This window comes from Bacillus rossius, chromosome 1, assembly GCF_032445375.1.
Source record: "Bacillus rossius redtenbacheri isolate Brsri chromosome 1, Brsri_v3, whole genome shotgun sequence".
NCBI lineage: Eukaryota > Metazoa > Arthropoda > Insecta > Phasmatodea > Bacillidae > Bacillus > Bacillus rossius.
This window is the reverse complement of record NC_086330.1, coordinates 320,933,557-320,956,544: the sequence shown is the minus strand read 5'-3', so window position 1 is coordinate 320,956,544 and position 22,988 is coordinate 320,933,557.

The following is a 22,988-nucleotide window of genomic DNA, read 5'->3' as shown; positions in this document are numbered from 1 at the left end:
CAACTTCAATGGCGTATGTCCAAACAACTGCATTAAATCAAAAATTCTCATTGCATGAATTATTATAGGACGTGTAAGTATTAATTAAATAAAAGTCATATTTTTTTAAATAATTAACTATATTATACATAGTTTCTAAAATTTTACATCATATCAAAAAAAAATTGTGATTTTTATTCCATAAATATCGACTTTTTAGTCCATGTTTCATTGATGATGAATAAATTTCAGAATTTTGCAAACCATGTAGAAGTCTTAGCCTGTAGTCTAATCCATTCGGATTGTCTCTCCACGTGCTGCTTCCATCTTCTTTACATATTTGTTATTAATATTCTTAAATTCTCCGGGTCCATGTCACTATCACCAGTCGCAATGTCATTATCATCATTATCATCGTAGCTAACAGCTATATTACCATGAGCTGTATCGTTATAGTTCACTTTATCATATCGTTTCCATACATTTGTTGTTAGATATTTACGATAGTCTGTGATCTTGGGAGTTTCACTTTATTCTTTATTGTTCTCAAGTTAAGGGATAGCTACATTCTCATTTTCTGTAAAAGCTAGTGTTTCCAGTATTATTATTTAATCCTTCAACCCGCATCACAAAAATAATTAAATACGCAAATTATATAGGAAACAAACCAACAAAGTTATATTCATTTAATCTTAAGAACTCATCATCCTTTCCCCCTATCGTACAGTTTCCTCGGCGCCAGGGTCTTAATAACTTTCATTGTGGACCATCAAGTGTTCTTCAGGTGTGATGGTATACTACAAGTCTCACACGCAGATCCATCCTGCCAATGACTTGTTTTCTCACCAGAAAACAAAAAAAAAACACTTTCACGGATATTTTCGTGTTTTATTAAATTATCACTTCGACCGAAATGACTACTACCACACCTAGTATTTTCTGCAAAGGGCTTTTTGCACAAGACATTTTAACCGTCATCTCTGAAAACCAACATGTCCCGTCTATATCACAAGGTTAAAGCTGGTCAGAGGATACAGCACACACGGCAGGTGCTAAGTCACCCATGTGGTAAGGACCTTGTGTCTGGCATTGAAGCAACTTTGTATTTTTTTTTCTGACACTTGTATATATATATATATATATATATATATATATATATATATATATATATATATATTTCGTATACATTTCGCAGTCCATGCTACATATACTTATGTTACTTTTTTTAAAAAAATATTTTGCGTTAGTTTTTAGAGTGAATAAAATACAACTAACTCATACAGATCACGATACAACTGTTCAGGAGTAATACACCTTAGAAGACCACAGATGTTGATGAAAAAACCCTACCTATACAAAAATTATAATGATTTTCCAAGTAAATTTTTTGTGTAACCTGTACACCGCACTTCTCACAAGGAAATTTAACACGCTCAAGATTTCTTCTACAGCCATGATTTTCATGGGTCCGTGTTCGACGAACCGTCGTGGTTCGAAACGTTTACCACACTAGCGACACTGATACAGATTTCCTTCGCAATCACCATAGCTACCCCGCTGCATAATTTTCAAATGAACTTTGTTTTTAAAGTGCATAATCAAATTTCTTTTGTGAGTGAAATGTACGCCACATGGGTACATGGAAATGTCACACGATTAATGTTCCTTCACATAATTCGGTGTAATTGCGGGTATCGAGGTCTCCTCTGCTATCGATAATGCACACACTGAAGTCTCTTGCAGTGATGAGAGAGTAGATGCAGCCAACATCACTACAAACGTGGTTTACTCCTCGTCTATTAGAACAAGTGTTGTCAGTCGTTTGTTTATTTATTTATTGCTTTGTGAAACTTTGCACTTATGGTAAAAAAAATATTTGACTCCTTAGTTAACAGTATGAAGGAACAACTCAAATAACTTTATCGAAATAGTATTAAATTAAAATGGTGCAGAGAGTGCGTGTGTGATGTTAACCTATTTCTTAATGTAAAGCGTTTCATATCTCTGTGAAACTAATTATTGTCAAATTATGTATACGTATTTAAAAATATTTTACGAAATAAGAGAAGTTATTAAACAAGCGTGTTATTTGCGGTGTCTTGTAATGCTTGGGCTCAACTCGCAAATATGGACGCGGTTATATCCGCCCACCAAGGAGATTCTGACTCATACGGGGTGCGGTAAAAAAATACAGTGAGTGAATTTTTATAGCAGCAACTGCCAACACTACATCTAATTGAATTAATAAGCTCATTTGAATTGTAATACTCAAGTTTCGAACAAGATTTGCCGTATCAGTCGGCTTCCAGAGCCGGAAGAGTCCTTTATTGATAGACAACCGGAAATTTTGCTGATTCGTCTGGCTTCAGGGTTGTATTCAAAGTCATAGGTGTGCTCAACCCATGTTTGCTTTCCCATTGGTTGATTTCTTAGAGAGAAAAATATTGTGCTCGTTAATTGAAACTACCTGATTCGCTTACTTCTCACCTTAGCTGGGCATCGATGGGTCACGGTCGTAGAGGGGGGGTCGTCAAAATATAACTGCGGTTCAATCATGAACACAGTGCGAGAGTGTGAAGTTTGCATTCTAACTTTCGACTAAATATATGCGCTAAATTTCCTTATCATTTATGATGCAGTTCGAGCAAGGTGTTTGTATACGAAACGGAGACCAGAAAAACGGGTCAATAGTTTCCTCCTCCATCACGACAACACGCCGTGCCACACCTCGCTTCTGATTGGCGAATTTTTGGCAGAACAAAAAGTTCCTGTCTGTCCACATCCAGAAATGCTTCCAATCATGGAATCATCATTGGGATGAGTGCGCTCGCTAGCCAAGGAGAGTATTTTTAAGTATATTAAAACAATTTTTATCTAAGCTTATTCCTTCGTTCGTAATAAAAATATTCAACATTATGTTTTGATCACACCTCGTGAACGGGAAGCGTGGCAGATGTTGTCGCGGACTAGTTGCTTTTCGCGGGTAATTCCCGTTGCCCTCCACCAATACACTTGGTCACTGCTACATCCAACTGATTCGCCCTTCGCACGACTCTCGAGAAACTCCACGTCATCGGGAAGTTTAACTTCAATATCTTCATCATCCATTCTTTAATTCATTCGTTCAACTATCAGGCAAAGTCAGTGCGTGACCGAAAGACTTTTACCGATAGACGTTCAGCTTGGATGATGAGCCATCTGGTGACCAAGCGCGGGATATTAACATCAATTACATGGACAGCGATAACTGTCTCATACCGGTGTAAAACTAAATAGGACGCGATGTATACGGTTTATTACCGCAGTAAGGCCGTGATGCCGCGACACCAGTATTCACCTGTATGGAAAGGTTAAAGAAAAATACATCAATGAAAAAGCAGCTTCTCAACGAAGCACAAGCTCATAGACACACGGGTGTTATTGAAGTGAAGTAAACTATAGGTGCACTCAAAGTTTCTAATAATGTAATCTTTTGTTTCAATTTTTAAAAATTCTTTAACAACATTTAAACAGAAGGAATTTCATTATAGCTTATCAAACTCAAAGAAACGAAACGCTCCTAAAGATATTCAATGAGCAATAATAGAATACGGTTTAAAGCTTTGCCTTTATCGGTCTGGGTGATGTGAAATTTGTACCAATATTAGTTAATAAAAACGATATTCTGTTAAATATTATAAAAGTTAATAATTGTATCATAGTCATTCTCACCATTGATAGGACAAGCGTTTATATTTTCTAGAAAACAAAAATCAAGTACGACATTTTTAATGAGATTTTAGATTTGAATGTATCATAAAACCGACAAAAATTTTGGCTTTTGATTAGAATATCTACATAAATGCTTCTTTGTGGAATAAATTCTTTCATTTTTTCCTTGATAATACTTCCTTTGAAAATTGCTATCAGGTTATTTACCGTGCCTTTTGTTTATTTTTACGGTCTTTGCTATTAAAATATGTATTTTTTGACTTTTAATCTCCTTCGTAGACAAAACACTATTAGAACAAACATTTTTGTCATATTTGCGCTTATTTAATAACGTTCATATTTGCGAGTTAAATGAAACGTTATTTCCTGCTCGTTACCTTGCTCATTACTGCACGTGGGTACTGAAGGTTTAACAAAGGAATAAGAGAAGCTAAAGCGTTGTAGTAAACTCTCTTTGGACGCTTTGTTCTTCTCACGTCCTAGTCTTGAAAGGTGCGCGATTAATGATGAAGTTTGTGGGAGGGCATTCATCAAACAACAAAAGAAATGGAGGGTGTCTTTTAAGCGCGACCATGAAACACCGCTCAGAAGTATACAAAAGATGTTTATGTTGAACAATTGCATGAGAGTGTGCGATGTATAATTAATTGTGCGCATAACTCTTTAAAGCGCCTACTACAGCCTAACGACTATTCTCACAACATTTAATACTCACCTTAATACTCCTATTTTTTATGTTAAGTAAGTTAATGGTTTGTAATAAAAAATTATAGTATTTTTTGCCTTTATTATATGCAATAATTAAAATTCATTGTAAGAATTATTATGATAAATATTTAATAAAGATGAATTGCAATATAAATTAATATAACAAATATAGGTTAAAAGTAGGCTATATGAAAAATTGTTTTTATTAAATAATAAATTTAAACTGTATTAATAAATTATAATTTAACTAATTATGCAATAATAAGATAACACGAAATATTTCTATATTTTCTTTTAAAACTGATTTTATGTATAAACTGTTTTGAAATAATAACTTGTATGATTTATGTTAAAATATAAATTTTTAATATAAAACTATGTTGACAAATAAATAAACACACATTATGCATATCAAGAACGTATAGAGAAAGTAGGATTTAACGGAATCATACACTGTCGACGTAGATTTAAATCACCTGTGAGTACATTGGTTTTACTTTAACGACAAAACTGGTATATCCACGACATGCCCTGTACGATCTCTAGCCAGTAATAAACAAGGATAAAGAATTTTGTTGGCCACCACAATATACGTTTGACAATACAATAATACCAAATTTATTTTTGATAGCCAAATTATTTATTTATTACTATTATTTAAAACTAAACTATTAATTAGTGCCATTAGAAGTTTTCTCTGGCCAAAACGTTATTACGGGGTCACTAAAGATTTATTTTTTCAAGAAACGATTTTTTTTAAAGGGTCTATATAGTAATTACTATATATTTTATGGTAGTTTATAAAAAGTTTAAAAAAAATTCAGATTACTACTAAAATGTTTTATGTCCAGCCTTTTTAGCCAATGATCTTAATGAGTTGGCTTAATTATCTTCAGAACAGTTGAATCTACTCTAGAATGAAAATAAGCCACAAATCCCAAGTGGCTCTACAAATGACATCATATAAATCACGGATAATAAAAACAAAAATTCTTAGATACATTGACCTTATCAGAAACCTTTTCTTAGACTATTGTCATTCCAAAAAAAACGAATTAAGTACTAAACGCCAATGACTTCACTTAGTGACTATTTGTAATAGCCTGTCTCTATTAGCTTCGGACATTCTATTAAATTATGTTTTATGCTTTAACGAAGTCAAATTTTGACAGTCAGAAGATTTAAATAAGTTATGCCAATAAAACTTTTAAAAACAATATATCGTCTGAAGTTTCCTAATTCTCCCCTTAACAGATTATACTCAAAAAAAAAGTTGTGAGTATTTGTGACGGCTTCAATTAGTCTAATGATGTTTTGAAACGTCCCAAGGTAGTGAAAACCAATCACCAAACCCAACCGCAACATGACGACGACTAAATGGCATCCATATAATTCAAGAATAAAATATATTCTCTCATAATCATCAGCTTATAATTATTGAAATGGGATAAAAAAAAACACCTTAATGTCCAGCCTATAGTTCTGTAAAATCTAAAAACACTTACGTTTCCGCCTATGCAACATTTTTTAATGGCGATCAACTGCTTAAGAGCAATGTTGCCTCTGTGCCTCACCCGTATAAGCAATCGTTCCGTTAGGCGTGTCCCCTTAGCGCCGACCGAGAGGCAGACGCCGTTACGGTTATCGTGCCATAGTTAGGGCTTCAATGTGTAAGGGGACTTGGGTAGGAAAGTAGATTTTTGGCTCACATACATCTTATTGAGGTCAGTGATTTGACTACAGTGTGCTCTTGACGGCTCTGAGCCAGTCACAAGCAGGGATACGTAGGGGCAGGCATTTATCGCGAATAAATCTGAACGCCTATTAGACTGCAACAAGGTATACCCGCACCAGCTATTTCTTCCTTGCATTTGGCGGCCGTCTGCAAGAGAAGTCGTTGCCTTTCTTGACTGAGCCACTCAGGATGCGTTTGCTTTCGCACTGAATTACTCTGATTGGTGTTGTATTAATCAACATGTATCTGAAAGAAATTCACCCAATCACGAACACAGACGGTGCTTCAGTGTTTTAACTTATAACTAGTCTCGGAATCTTTTCGCGAAATATGCATGGCCCTAGGGATACAGAAATATCGCAATTTAGAATGGAAACATTTATACTCTCACACTGCGATCATGATTGGTTCGCAGTTATTTGGACACGCCCCTCTACGACCGTGACCCAACGATGCCAAGCTAGGAGAGAAGAAAGCGAATCCGGTAGTGCCAATTAACAAGGACAAAAATGTTCTCTCTAAGAAATCCACCACTGGGAAAGCAAACATGGGGTTGAGCACACCTTTAAAGGTCTCTAATTATAATATAGAATACATTGTTGTTACCCAATCATATGTAAACCACCAAAGGATATGACCTTTTTATCGACAAATTAAAAATTTAAAAGGGGATTTATTATACCTACTAGATAATACCCGGCATGCGTTGCAATGCCTCAATCCATTTTTTTTTGTAATTTTTTAAACGTATACTAAGCATCTCTCTTTATCTCTCTAATTCTCTATCTCTCTATGTATATCTCTATAACTCTCTCTATCTTTCTATTTATATCTCTATCTCTCTATATATCTTTCTAGCGGACCCGACAGACATTGTCCTGCCCAAATGTACTTTTTGTGAGATATGGATATGGCGGTAAGTATTTCTACGCTGGACATTTTGTATCTTCTCATTATACATACCCCTCCTCTTGGGCACGCCACTGCCGTTACCAAAACCTTTCCCATGGTTACGCAGAAGACAACAACAATGCAAAATCCCGTTGCCATGGAGGCTAATTATCATTAATGCTTAGTTTTTTTTTGCTTTTAAAGCGTGTATTTTAAGTTTTTCTTAACTCAGAATCGAGATAAAATATCCAATTGTGAATCTAAACCATCCTCGAATCCCCGTGAACTCACACACAAAATTTCATCAAAATCGCGTACAAACAGACAGAAAAAGTACTGTTTTATTATAGTAAGATAGATAGATTATTCTTACATGTTCGCATCCATGCAGTATATGAAAAATCAGCATGCATAGCCCCACACCTATAACTATACGTATCTGCTGCCCACAACTTTTTCCGCATGGAATTTTGTATTATCTTGCACCATTTAGAAATTTAAACATTATAACATAACAGTTGATACAGTTGTATCTAGTAGTTTTCTTATGTTCACAAATGATAATTTTTCTCACCTCTATTTCAGTCTTTGCAATAAAAATATGTTACTACCTGAATTTTGAGTAAATATGTTTCTACTTTCATATGTAATGACGGGAAGACACTTCATAAAATGTCTTTGTAAACCACATTTACTGTTTTTTCCGTCTTGAGCTAGAATGTAAAGATTGTCTGCATTACTGACCCGCAAGCAAGCTACATACATTTCAGAGAGAGAGAGAGAGAGAGAGAGAGAGAGAGAGAAAGACACCTATTGAATGTCTATCTAACTAATTTTTTTATGAGAGCATATTTTCATTAAATAAATCATGAAATCATTCAACGATAAAAGCTGTTTATTTAATTAAGCGGACGGGTTCGCTCCAAGGAGAAAATTGACGCGGCGAGACCTCGTGGACATAGAGAAATGACACACACTCACTATTTGTGTGGCTATGAAACATGATTTTTTTCTGCAATTTAAATTGTAATATACAAAAAGGGTATTGAAAATTGAAACAAATATGGCGACACTATAAACTGTCAGGATCTTTATTTTTTTCTTACTCTCTACTTAGTTCCTTACAATAGCAAAACTTAATGGCTTCAAATAATGCGTTGCAATTTTTGCTTTTAAAGCGTGTTTTTTTAGTTTTTATTAACTCAGAATCGAGATAAAATATCCAATTGTGAATCTAAACCATCCTCACTATTTTTGTGGCTATGAAACATGATTTTTTTTCTGCAATTTAAATTGTAATATACAAAAAGGGTATTGAAAATTGAAACAAATATGGCGACGCTATAAACTGTCAGGATCTTTATTTTTTTCTTACTCTCTACTTAGTTCCTTACAATAGCAAACCATAATGGCTTCTAATAATGCGTTGCAATTTTTGCTTTTAAAGCGTGTTTTTTTTTTAGTTTTTCTTAACTCAGAATCGAGATAAAATATCCAATTGTGAATCTAAACCATCCTCGAATCCCCGTGAACTCACACACAAAATTTCATCAAAATCGGTCCAGCCGTCTAGGAGGAGTTCAGTGACATACACACGCACACAAGAAATATATATATAAAGATATATCACTACATAGTATAAAACAAAGTCGTTTCCCGCTGTCTGTCTGTCCCTACGTATGCTTAAATCTTTAAAACTACGCAACGGATTTTGATTCGTTTTTTTAATAGATATAGTGATTCAAGAGGAAGGTTCATGTATATATATAATACATGCATAATTTAGTAGAAAAACATTGATAATTTTAGAGGTTTCTAATGTGATGTCGTAAATAAACACTTTTTTTTTTCGCTTACATTGCAAACGCTGGCTGAACCCTACGAGATAGATCAAAATAATGTACTACAGTATTGTACACTTAAAAAAGGTGTAAAAAAAAGGGCGCGATGGTATATGTCTATCTCTTAGGGATAACCCACAATTACTATTTTTTATCCTTTACTTTTTAAGAGAAATAATGGCTTATTTACGAAGCGATTTTAAGCAATACAGCATTAATCCTTGTCCAATTAAGTACCTTAAATAAATTGTGCATTTAATATAGATGAAAATGGCCCTACAGCATGTAATTTAAATGAATATTTTCTAAGATATTACAGATTTAAAATGCAGGGACATAGCGGTTGCGGCGGTACCGGCTGGGGGGCCATCGGCGCGTGCCTATAAATAGAGCGTCTAATGACAAAAAAGCTGTGAACGTTGTATATAAAGACATTCTGTAGAATATTTAGTATCAGCATTGCACCCGTGCGAAGCCGGGGCGGGTCGATAGTTATGCATATTTTCAAAATTATTGGAAAAAATAATTGTGAATTTCAATAATCAAGAAATAATTAATAGCCCGATTGGATAGTTAAAACTTAAGTATGTGGTACTCAAAACATTATAGGTGAATAACAACGACTTAAAAATATCGTGGTCTCTGAAAAAATAAGTTTACAAATAAAATGGTTGAATTGATTTATTTTTATTTGGGGATGGAGATAGAGAGAGAGAGAGAAGATGAATAATAGCCTTACGTGAACCTGAAAAACATGAAGAAAAAAAATAAACACTATAACTTCTGGTAATGGAGTTTCATTCTAATGGTGTATCTCCGATCGTTAGGGATGTCGAACAAAGCAAATACCGTGAAAGATGAGTTGTCACTGAACCCAGCGTGACGCTCGAATCTGGATTAACTCTCGCCGCGATTGTGGTCCTCTGTTCCCGCCGTGAGACATCGCGGTTCATCACGTGCTTTGTTTCCGGAACGCGCGCGAAACGCAAAGGTCAGGAAACAACGGCGTTAGACTTGAAAGGGTAATCTCGCTGATGGCAACGATGCTGTGACCAAACAAAAATTTCGCTTGTCCTCAAAAGGGAATCAAGAGAAGGGATTTTGGAATGTTTGATGTGGATGCGAGACCTCATTGCGCTGCGTTTCAACGTACATGTTTTGAATTACCTAGCCACAAACTGAGTTTCAAACTTCGCGTAGGGCATACACAGACCGCGAAAATATTTCGCGGTTTCATTTCGCATTAGGCTAGACTCCCAAAATGTTTAACTACATGCTGCTACAGTCATTGGACCACAGTTCATCTGAAGGATTCTGAACCAAAGGAAAATCTTCAACATAATAAGTGTCAAATCACAAGTTTCCTAATTGACGGTTCTCACGAGTCATTAGCCAATGAGCGAGTGGAATTCGCCAGAGCACGCAGAGGTTCGTGCAATCTATCCTACAGGTCAATGAAACCGTGAATTCTTCCAGTCACTATGCATACAGGAACTTGCTTATTTAACTAAACTTGGCTTTACACTGCTTTTTTTTTGTCAATGGAACAGAAATATTAATGTTAAATACCAAATATTTCTACATTTGTATTTGAAAAACAACTGTATCACTTCAAAATATTGTTCGTAGATTTACTGCGTTCGGAATATTACCCGGGCAATTACATATGCTTTGTGTTGTCCCAGTACATTCAATAGTTATAGTTATTTGTAAACCGTTCCCTGAATATCTTTCTAGTATTAACTGCGCACAATAATGAACATAATATAATACTATAAGGTAAAATAAATGGATATTCTTTTATCTTTTCCATAATTTTAAAAAATTCCAGTTCTTCCCAAAATCATTGTCCAAGTTCCTGTCCCTTGCTTGCTTCTTCCCCGACCAACTCTTCTTTTTCGACCATTCTTCTTTTTCCTCTGTAATTAAACTACTTGCTTAACGCAAGACATATTGCACCCCGCATGAATGAGCCAGCCCGTCTGAACTTAAATCTCTGTCGCACTGTCAAAATTTATCTTCCGACACCTTCCAATATGTTGTGTCAAATAAAGTCGGGAAGTTATGACGTCACCGAAAAACGTCACTAGCGCAGTCACGTTTGTTTGACAAATTGGATGATTTGATATTCCATCAAACAGTGAGCATATATGGTTCAGTTCTAAAATAGTTTGTATGTTGGAGGCAATCAGCCAACCAAAATCTTGCCTAGCGAAAATGGAAATGGAAAGAATTCGGTTTCCGTCACAACGAATTTAAAAATGACGAAGAACACATGGGTGATTAAAGAGGATACAAAAGTGAATTAAGTAAAGTAAAAAATTCACTGAACATTAATTTTATTATGTAATGAATATTATTGTGAGTTAAATTTATCCATGATTAAAAATTTTTAAAAAGCAAAAATAGTATAATAAGTTCAAAAATTTTCATCCGGCACAGTGGTGTATGATTTAATTTCAAAATTGGATTAAAATTTAAAAGTCTGAGATAGCACGTACCAAAAATAAACTTTGAAAATGTGACACGATTGAATTCATATTTAAGGTTATCTTTTCAAATTTATTTGATGGAGAAAATTTAAAGCCATTTTCTTTCCCATACTACCTCTCCAACAATATTGTTAAATACAGTATGTCCATAAAAAAAAGTCCCAGTTATAAATTTTAAAAGTATTAATGGTAACCGTTGTAGAGTTTCGGTTCAAGGACACAATTAAAGAGTATCTCATTACAGTTTTCGATAAGCGCATGCGCGAGAACTGCTTTGTTGTTTCCTCGCTTGCAGCGCCACCTACGCAAAATGACGACTCCTGAGCGTAAAGCGTTTGGTGTTCTGCAATATGCTAAGAGTGAATCTGTAACTTCAGTTCAACGTGCATTCCTTTTAAAGTTTAACTGTCGAATTCCCTGGCCGTTGGAATGGTCGTAATGTTTTAGTCGACAGAGCTCTTTTTCGCTTGCCTCCACGTTCATCTAATATAACGCCATGCAATTTTTTTTTCCTTTGGGGCTTTATAAAAGATCATGTGTTCGTTCCGCCGCTACCTAATGATTAGCCAGAGTTGAGACGCAAAATTGAGGAGGCTATTGCTTTCATTACTCTGGACGTATTAACCAATGTATGGGAAGAATTGTACCTACCTAAGGTTGATTGTGTGCCGTATAACTAAAGGTGCGCATATTGAACATTTGCAATAAAAAATAATCTAGGTTAGCTTACCTTCAATTTGATGGATGATTTGTTGTAAATAGGCTAAATTAAAATGTTATAAAATTCCATTGAAACTGGGATATTATTTTATGGACAGCCTGTATTTGACAGTGTGAGAGGGACTTTAAAGCAGGGAGGACGCTTCCCCTCTCCCGCCCCCCGACGCTGGCCACGTGCGCCGACAGCAGCGCTCCAAGGCGGCGGCTGGCCGCAACCAGCGCGCGCCGCGGGGGAGGGCTCTGGTATTGTTCCGCCAGACGCCTGCTTACCGATTTCGCGCTCGAACAAGCCCCGCTTATCCCCTGCAGCAAGTTTTGATCCGAGGTGTGTAGACATCAAACTCGGTAAGCTCTGTCGATTCACGGTGTATCCGACCAGCAGTCTAGACCATGGAGGTATTAGACTATGAAGTGGGAGACTGATACTAATTGTAAAGTCACTCTGGTTTGGAATTCGTTAGAAATAAATAGCCGTAGCTATGTAAAAAAAGGTAATGCAAAATGTTTATTTTAAAGTTTTTTCAATAATTCGCTAGGTGAATCGTAAAAATTCCATCATATATTAAGGGGCCCACCTAGTCACGGATGTTTTTGTGTTACTAAGGCGGGGTGATAAGTGCGACGCCCGCTGAAACTCCTAGCGCGATATCGCCTCTAAGTGATCTCTGAACTGGCACGCAGTCAACTCGTCGTTCATAGCGCTCATAAGGCAAATATGTTATTTGAGAGGCGGATAAATGAAGATAAAGGTGTAATGCGAGTCCCTTGATTGATTTCAAGAATCTCTACCGGAAGTTTCGTGCCAAAATATTATTCGGACAACACACTTTTAGCTATTTTCACTTTTATAAAAATATTTTTAAAAAAATAAATTCCGAAACAGAACTGTTCACCCACTCTCAGCCTGTACTTATATGGTATTCGCAAACAGACTCAACTCGGATATCGTGAGCAGTTTTTTTTAATTTTTTTTTTTCACGCCGAATTGTGCCTAGACAGGCAGTCCCCTTATTGGCCATCTAACATAATAACAATGCAGCAAAAAGTTGTCAATTGACGTCATAAACACATGATTTGCAATGCACAGGTATTCTTATGATTTTTAAATTAAATAATTAAATTTAAAAAAACTCCCTAAATTCTTACCTCAATGGTCTGAAGAGACCACACAATCACACAAAACAAGATGGAAAATCATTATTTTTTTTATTAACCATCAGTAATATGATATTTTTATATCTTCATTTTCCTCATACTGAGAAAAATTAGTAACGAAAGGACTAAATTATTCTTGTGTAAAATGTTAAATAGGTAGCAGTCGCCAAACCTTAGTACAAGCAAATATAATTATTTGCATTAAGAAAATTCCTCATGATTGTTTTTAACTTTTCAATGCGTTGCATTAACAGTTTAATGCACCAAAAACCCATTGTAAAACTGTCGTTATATTCTCACTATTAATATCAAGTAATTTGCCAGGAAGTTTAATATGTGAGCTGAACATTCGTTGGTGATGATATTCAATTCTTCATTATTTTACAATTTTGTATATTTTTACCATTATCATCTACAACAAAGTGAACCTGCACTTTAAGTCTTCCTCGCACATGTTTATGAGTACAAAAATGTGTATCCTAAAACCATACTTATTTTTTGCAAGATCTATATCGCAAGCTATCTTCGCTAGAGTCCTTAACGTATTTGCTTCTGAGTTGAGGTTACTTACGTCTGTGAATAAGCTGACATCGAGAGGTAAGCTGCGTGCATGTTTCGAGATTTATTTTTAAATCAAGGTAACAACGACTTCACTTGAAGGTGGCTGAAATAGGCGTGCTAACAAGCTGGTGAACATCAACATTATCAGAGACATGGCTTCAACGCTGAAGTCAAGAATAAAGTTTTGGCTCAAGAGTACTCGAGAAAATGCGAAATTTATGATTAGTGAAACTGTTCTGCGGCTTTAATTTTTTCTATTCACTACAAAATGCGAGTTCTTGAAGTTCCGAGAAGATAAAACATTAACTCAGGTTATGTGCAGCAAACATATTTTAACAAGGGACGTTTAAGAATGTCGTTTCACATTTTTCCGTCTAACAATTCGCTCAGTATATCCATCGATGGCAATAGAAATACTCGTCAGAAGATCTTTAAAAATTGCATTAAACTTATTCCATGCTAGAGCTGCACCTATCAAGGTAACTTCTGAAATTAATGTTTTAGAGAAAATCCAAGAGACAAAAGAAGGCAGTCAGTTGTCTCACGCAGAAGTCGATCGAACCTTTATAAGACATGCAGGAACAGGAGTGCAATCGGGTGCTTTCACTTTGCACAATATTATTAGAAGAATTGTTTTATGAGACTCTGATACTTCTTAGGAAAATTTTCCTCATTATTAGATCAACATTTCAGCAGAAGCCGAAACAATGTCGACAAACCTCGATTTCCGCAACGTATGCAAAGTTTGCACCTGAATTATTTACTTTCCAGAGGAAAGCATTAATAGTTTTTATTAAAATATTTCCTTCACTGGCACGTTTCAAAATTTCCATCACGATTTCTAAATCAAACACATAAAATTGTCTAAAATTTAAAGCAACTGTAAAATAAATTTTCTTATTTTAATTAATGAGTTATTTGCAACAATACCCAAAAAGCCTAGGTAAAAAAAACTTATTTACATTAATAAAGTACACCTTAATACTACTCAAAAATAATTTCTAACCCTAATTTCCGTGTTGGGTGTAATCAAATCATATTATGAAGTGTTTACGTTTATCTATTCATCCTGTTTACACTTGGGAGACAGACATCCATTCCACAATAATAAACGTCAAAAACACTAAAAAAAGTTATAAAAATATTTTTAATAACTGGATATTTCTTAGAATAATATGTTTCAGTGAGTCACTCTTAAAGGTACGCAGCTGAAGATCTTTGTTCAATTCTCTGAAATTATTTTATTATCTATGCCTTGTTTCATCTTCCAATCCAATATCTGTTTCAAAGAATGCGCTCATTAAAAATTAAAATATCAAAAGCTAAGTCTTCATAACATTTTTTTAATGAAGTATGAATTTCGTAATTATTAAAGCAATGGATTGTGTTCTTCACAAATAAATGGACCTAAAAAGTGAAAAATACTCACGGGATATTAAACACTTGGACCAGAGATTTTTTATTTAATTCTATATCTTAATGTCTCGCCATATTTCACTTCACAGAGTTTGTGTGTTTTTCTAATTTAAAAATGCGGAAGCTTTGTGAAGGAGAGGAAAAATTTAAACGAGAATAATGACGCACATTAAATAAGATTTTTTATTTCTGCTTCAAACTCATCTCTTTTTCTTGTTATTTCATAAAGGTCTTAAGAAAGGAACAAATGTTTTCATTTAAAAAAAAAATAAAAAAAATAAAAAAATTCAGAGTTTCTGGATGTCTGTTTTATCATTGTGACATAAAAGAGATTTTTTTCTAAACATAATTTATGAAACAATGTATACCTAATTGTGTTTACTTTTTACATAAATGTATAATGTAAGAAGCATTTTGCAGTGAGAACAGTTGTGTTCGCATTTTCACTAGAGCATTAACTTAATGTTTATGACCTCGTAAATGTTATATTTTGTTTTTAAAAAATTCCGTATATTGTTAAAACTATTGTTCCCGTTACCTTGTGCACATTTTAAACACATTCGTGATAAGCCATTAATCTGGCGTTTCTCAAATTATTTTCTGTCAAATAATGAAAAGAACAAGGCTTTACAACCATTTGCTTAAATTTTATATTATTTTATGTTTATTTTTAAATTGTGAAAAATGTTCAGCTCTTAAACTACAATCGTGGATAAAACGGGATGTAATATTATGAGTATTTACTTCAACACACGTGTTGTTAAAATATTTAGTAATTACTTAATAGCAACGTACATGTGATTGGCATGAAGGAAACATATTAATTTTAAAAAATTTAATAATATATTTAGTTCCTTCAAAGTTTCCCAATATCTCACAGTGATTCGGGTTAGAAAATTCTGATACAAACAAAAATTACATTTAATTACAGCAATTACTCTCTTACACGCAATGTCCACTAATATCAAAAAAATAATGCACTTTATAAATTACTAAGTCGATGGTGAGAACAGATAAAAGTAACGATTTATAAATACTTCTCTACAGATGATACTGTGTTGTAGTTCACTTTTTGGTATTGCGAATTATTGGAATTTCTGAACTGCATATCTTGTCCTTTTAACTGTATCCTTCCACGGAAACCATGCAAAATATAGGCACACCAAAGAAAAAGTGCTTCTTTTGTGATTTTTACTTTTTATTTCCTATAGTTTTCTATTTGAATAAGTTTTTAACACTTCAATACATACATAAAAGTAAGACATATGTAATCCAAAAACATGATGTGTTTGTATGCATAACTTATTAAAATGTATCTCAAACTTGTTCCACCAAGAAAAGTTATTTTTTGATCAATAACAAATGTTCAGAATAAAAACAGCCAACCTAAATAAATCTTTATTCACGGGTTAACGAAGATTTCCTGACTGCATGTAGAAAATTAATAAAGAAGCCCTGCGAATATGACCAATTATTGTCAGAGCACCATGGATCCTAAGGTAGTGCTCGCTCAATGGTTAAACAATCCCCAATCACAATCCTCAGAGCTTTTGTGAATTGCGATTGTACGTCACGTCTCTCAAAGAGCCAGCGCAAAAAAAAAGTTATCACCATGCAGCCAAAAACTTAATTTTAACGATAAATTGGTCCCTTCTCAGCTGGATGGTGTTATCCGCATAATAGGTAATAAAAAAAACTTCCCACCAGTAGTATATAATAGTCGATTCTGGTGCAATGTTATTCTTATTGGAATACGATTTTGTGGAGGATTCTTGTGGTGGCTTGTCAATCGCCAGGATTCGGCCATGACCGGACGATTCCGTTGCTGGATGCCTAAGATTAGGACATCATCGACAATCTTTGTGAACTTATTTTTTTTCATCCGCAATCCTGCACAGTGGTTCGCAGTTGTGCTAGTGTCGCCTGCTAGGCGTACTACCGTCGTGGATAGTCATATTTTTATATTTTTCTCGGTATTGGCTACTTCTACTGTAAAAATCTTTTTATGTTAGTTCTTATGGTGTTTCCTTAAAATATTTAAAGAAGTTAAAAATATTTCGGAGGTGAGCGAATCCGAACCCACGACCACTCAGCTACTGTGTCCATCATGTCCGAAGAAAGTTTATAAACGTATAATAACCGTAATTTCAAACCTTGACCGCTCGGAACTCTGTATTTGAAAACGTACGCCTTGATAAGGTATATAGAAAAAATAACACACATATTCGGTCTTGTAATATTTTTTTTTAATTTGAAGTAATCTTAACTTCAGTTACTACAGGACGTTACCGACATATTAGTTTAAATTTATCCCGATAGAGTGCAGTATCACCATACAGTCTACTGCCGTGACAATCCGTCATATTGTCGGTCGTCCTGGCCACTATTTCAAACTCCTTTATTGTTAAGTTAGAAATTCAAAAAACTTGCTAAAAATAATTCGCTTGTTAAAATAATTGTTGATTTAATTGATTTCTGTCTTTCGTTCCATCCTTGCTCGATACAATAAATGTAATTTCAGGTAAAAAATAATAATTATTTAACAAAATATGGTGAAAAATCCTAAAAGAGGTACAAATTCCTCATCTCCTAGACGTCAATTTATTCGATCTATTCCTTTCCTTAGTTTGATCCTTGCTTGACACAAAAAAAAGGTAATTTAATGTAAAAATCACTTATTTAAAAAAATATGGTGAAAAATCATAAAGATTAGCTTATATCCCGAGTTTACCAGCCTCCAGTAATCCGATATGGCCGTCATCTTGGAAACTCATAATATTTGACCTAAAGATTCGGGAAAAAAATTTTTTAAATTTTAAATTCAAAATTACCTTGTTCAAATAATGATTGATTTGATAAAGTCATGTTCATGGTTCGATACCAGGCAGTTCAGAGTTAACTACACTGATCAATTATATAAAATAAACAGTCTATAGTCCAAAATACAATAACAAATAAAAATATTCATATTACATGAAACAGCAGGGCAGTGGAGTTAGAACACATCAAGTGCTATTCACTCATGTGACAAGGACCATGTGATCGATATCCACCCGCCAGCTTTGTTTTTTCTTGCCTCATGTAGAAAACTAACATCCAATAAACCCAAAGTTCAAAGTATTTACGTACGATTGGTCAAAGCACCTAAATTCCAGCTCTTTTAGCAAAAAATTACAAAAAAAATTGGTTTTCTGTAAAGTCGGGTTACGGACGATAGTTTAACGTGACAACGTCATAACAAAACATTGATGAAATGATTGCATACTTTTATGAATAAAATTGAATCATTTTTATTGAATTATCACTAATTTGTATGGATACAAAGAAGGAGTGAAATGAAATCTACAATTTAATTGATAAATTTACTTTTATTTGCACTCATGAATTCAAATATGTTTATTACTTTCACGAAGATATTATTTTAACTATAACTTTTATACATGTTTGCTATTTAACTTCTTCCAATCTGTGTTATTCTGTTAAGGATAGGACGATGATAGGAAAAGTAGGGAACGAATGGGAGTGTTTCAAGTTTAATGTGCCTCGAAAAAGTCAAATCGATGGTTGTTCCAATCGAGTGGAAGAGAGATAGATGCGGCGCAAGCGTACAATGAGCGTAACGGGACACAGCGTAACGGGACGATGTGCGTTACGGGACATTTTTTCGTGCGTGCAGCCGGCGTTCATCGATTTATTAGACGTTGTGACTTCAAAAATTCTGAAGTCTAGAGGCAGGCGCTGGCCGAACGAGACTCGTCAGCCGGCGCGCGGGGAGAGACTTGCAAGCCAGCAGAAGTGTCAGGTGACCAACCACGCGGCGCGCAGGCCCCGCCCCCCGGCCGTGTCACCAACACGTGTCAAACTCCGCTGAAATCATGGCGAAATGAACCTGAGATAGCCATTTTGTAGTATTTCTTATACTCTATCCATTTAGTGTAAGAATAATAATATTGCAGTGGTAGGCCATTGTTGAAAATGATGCTGAATATTTCATTGAGATGAAGAAGGATAAAATTACAGGAATGTTATCCTTCTTCCACCCAATATGACTGTTAATCTTTCTTCCACGCAATATTATGCTTGAAATTGGAATAGACATCTGTGCAACTTCAGTGCATGTTTAATAATAAACTGGTTAAATATGGCACTCTGCTTTCAAAATACAGGTTGTGTTTGATTGTGTACAGAATACAATGTTACAATACGAAAGGTTTTTACAATTTGTAAAAAAAAGATTGCACTGCTTTAGGCCCTTTTTATGCACGCGTTTTGTGTCGCGCGACAGACGACGGCAAACGCCGCAAGATCGTTATATACGGCGTTTCGTGTCGCGCGTTCGTCTGACGGTAGGTTTGCGCAAAGTGGTTGTAATCAATGCTGCCACATCGTACACACGTCTATCCACTGTTCACGTTTCATATTTCTGTTCTTATACTCTTCCGAATTTGTTTCCCAAATGGCTTTTCGTTTCTTCACTTCATCTTTTAAACGCTCCGTATTGAACTCCATTATACTACTGAACTAACACGTCACTCATGCACAACTGTGAACTGAATGTTTATGTCAGAGCGATTGGTAACAATGCCGAGATCGCAGTCGGCAACAATGTCGCTGGTCTGCATAAACACGTCTACTAGGAGCAATACATTTAGAACTCGTCAAGCGTTTTGCCAGCAGCTTTTTGCGGCGGCGTTCTCCAGATCACGACGGCATGTTTTTCAGAACGCGACCGCGACACTGTATAAACGGGCCCATTACCTCCCATGCAGTTACAAGACGCGCGACAAAAGTCGCGCGAGATAAAAACGCGTGCATAAAAGGGGCCTTATGCTACTTGCACTGCTGGTGTACCTATACATGTCATCCATGAATTTTATGACCTCTATGGCTGTAAGTACATCGGTTATTCTATTGTTTTCTGTGTTGTGTACATGGAGATATTACTTTTCAGCCATAGTGTGTACAAAATATCAATATATATCGTTCCGTTCAATGCTATTTTGTCTTAAATAATTTCCAGGTGCATTTTCTTTGCCAATAGTGTTCGTTTCTCTTTATTATGTGTGCCAGTATTTTGTTAAGTGTAATACATTATTATAAAATATTATTTTGCCTTGAAGAAAGTTTTTCTTGATGCATCACAGCTGTCAAAATATTATATATGACTATTAATTGCCTCAAATGTGTGCAAAAATTAATTTATTATGTATAGTGCATTAATATCTTGTCTATAACGCATTATTCCATATGCTTTTGGGTTGCAAACATTATTTAATATTACTTTTTTTTTTGGCTGTTTGTTGATTAGTGGGAAAAGGATAACATTTCGGCACTTTCAATTATTCGTATTTCTTTACTTACTTTGACTATGTACTCGGAAATTGTGTACTTTTGCTGTATACTACTGTACCTACAGTTGCTTAATAGTGAAGTTTTTGATACAAAACTGTAGTTTTCGTACAAATCAGTTTTTCCTATTTTTCTCAAAACATGTATATATGGAATATTAACCTTTTTCCACTCAGCTGTTCTAAAGTACTCGTAAAGTACTTCAAAGTACGAACAACAGGACGAGAGTATAAAACTAGCCAACGAATGAAACGTTTGCGCCCCGAAAATTGTTTTTTAGTGCATTGTCCAGAGTCGAACCCAGAACATATGCCGCAAAAAAAAAAGACGTCGATACGAATAATAAAAAACAACAAATCTTCAAACGTACCAAGCGAATCGGTACAAAGAGGTATTTTTTAACGATGTTCAGCGAATAATTCAAACAGGTCACTTTCAGTTTCAGACTTATAGACCATTCGTCTCCGAACCACGAGGTCAATCTTGACCTGGCTTCCAGTATTGACTACGCACATTTAACGAAACGACGCGCGTTAAACAAAATAAACGAGAACGCGACACACACACACACACACACACACACACACACACACTGGGCATGCGATGGACACGCAATACATGTAATGAACACGCGATGCACTCATCAAACACGTAACGAACATTGAGTTTTGGGAGATAACATCGAACGAATCTATGTAGTTGAGTGAGACGGAGTCATGAAATGAACCTGACATTGAAAGGTGTGCATTGTATATAAGTGTTCTATCTCTTGCCACAACTATAGAGTGACAAGCCTCATGATGGAACATGAAATAAGGCTTTTTCAATCAAGCAGCGACTGAATGCAGGAGTGGCGTAGAACTCGGTCAAAAGCTCACCGGCTCACAGAGAGGATTGCTACGTTTCTCACTTGAGAAACATACGAACTTACTCGGCCTGGGACTATCTCGCAGCCGGTCTGTGACGGGTGTAAGGGTCAATACAGTGAGTTGGTATCGGCTGGAGGTTTGGTCAGTCGAATGTTCTGTACCTTCCCGCACTAGGAACTCCCCGGCGAGGGCTCTCTTGACGTTAATGAAGGATGTCCCCAGTGCCCGATAGGTGACGTCAGTACTCGGTCTCTTGAAAGTGCCAGACTGTTAGAGCGACTGTGTTACCCAGTTATACCAAACGGTGCACATGTAGGAGTTCAGTCCTGAGAAGCACGGCGGGTGAAGATAGCCCGATGAAATGTCTGGGACTACCTATCCAAGTCTTGTACCAACCTTCCCACGTGAGCTATACAGCCTAAATATCATTTAACGCAAATATTGCCTAATTAAATATTTATTATATACAGGAAAATTATTTCACCTTCACCTTTATGAGAATGAGACCAAAATTTAAAAAATCGGCTCATTGCATTGATGGATATTGCGACAAATCTTTAAATATATAATTGATTTGCTTTATTAGTGATATAATTTTGTTTATCCTATTTATCTCGACTTTGCAATAATTTTGTCTTGGATATTAGACATATTTTGTAATATTAATTTTTCTATTTTATTTAATTTTATTTATTTCCAAATAAAGTATTGTCTGAACTGAATCACGTTTTAATTGGGAAAAATATTTAACTAGTTTTTATTTTAAATAAAAAGATTAATGAATATAAAGGAATTGCTTTGAAAGAAAAATTAATGTTTACTTCATAAATCAATGTCAAGAAATGTCTAATGTTGGTAAAAATGCAAGTATTTAATGACAATAATGTTGTCAGAATATTCCTTCTCAATGTAAATACAGTATTTTGGTATTGACATACTATGTTTGAGATGGAATGTGAATACCTATACTTTCTGTCATTTTTCAAGTGATAGTTACTGTGCTAATTCGTACTTGCGTGGTTTTCTTTAGACCTCAGACCTAGCTAATGCAAAATTGTTCATGGCATATAGAAATAATCAGTTTTCAGTTAACACAAAAAATCCCTTCTATATGACATAACAAATAAATAGAATAACAAACGTTTTATTTATACACTACGAATTCCTAGTTGGTATGAGTAAACATAATAGGTATATTCCTTAACTGTGTTTGTAAAAAACTTTGTTTTATAGAGAAACATTATTCTTTCGTTAAAAGTTTGTAAGGAGGTAATTGACAAAGCGTATTTTTGATGTGTACCTGCAACAAACTAGCCTCTATTGGCAGCTCCATTTTCTCTGAGTTAGCTCGGGGATAATATTTCTCCTGTCAAATAGCTTTTATTGATGCGCCAGTCGGCCAGGCACAGGCTGCTAATGCACAAGGCGATTTCCTCCATTGTTGTCCGTTGGTCAATTTTCAAAACAGAAGAGAGGTGAATTCGAATCGTCACCGAGACTAATTTCACCTCCATTTTCTGTTTCTTCCGGTTTATCCATCATTGTCAATATTATTCTGAAA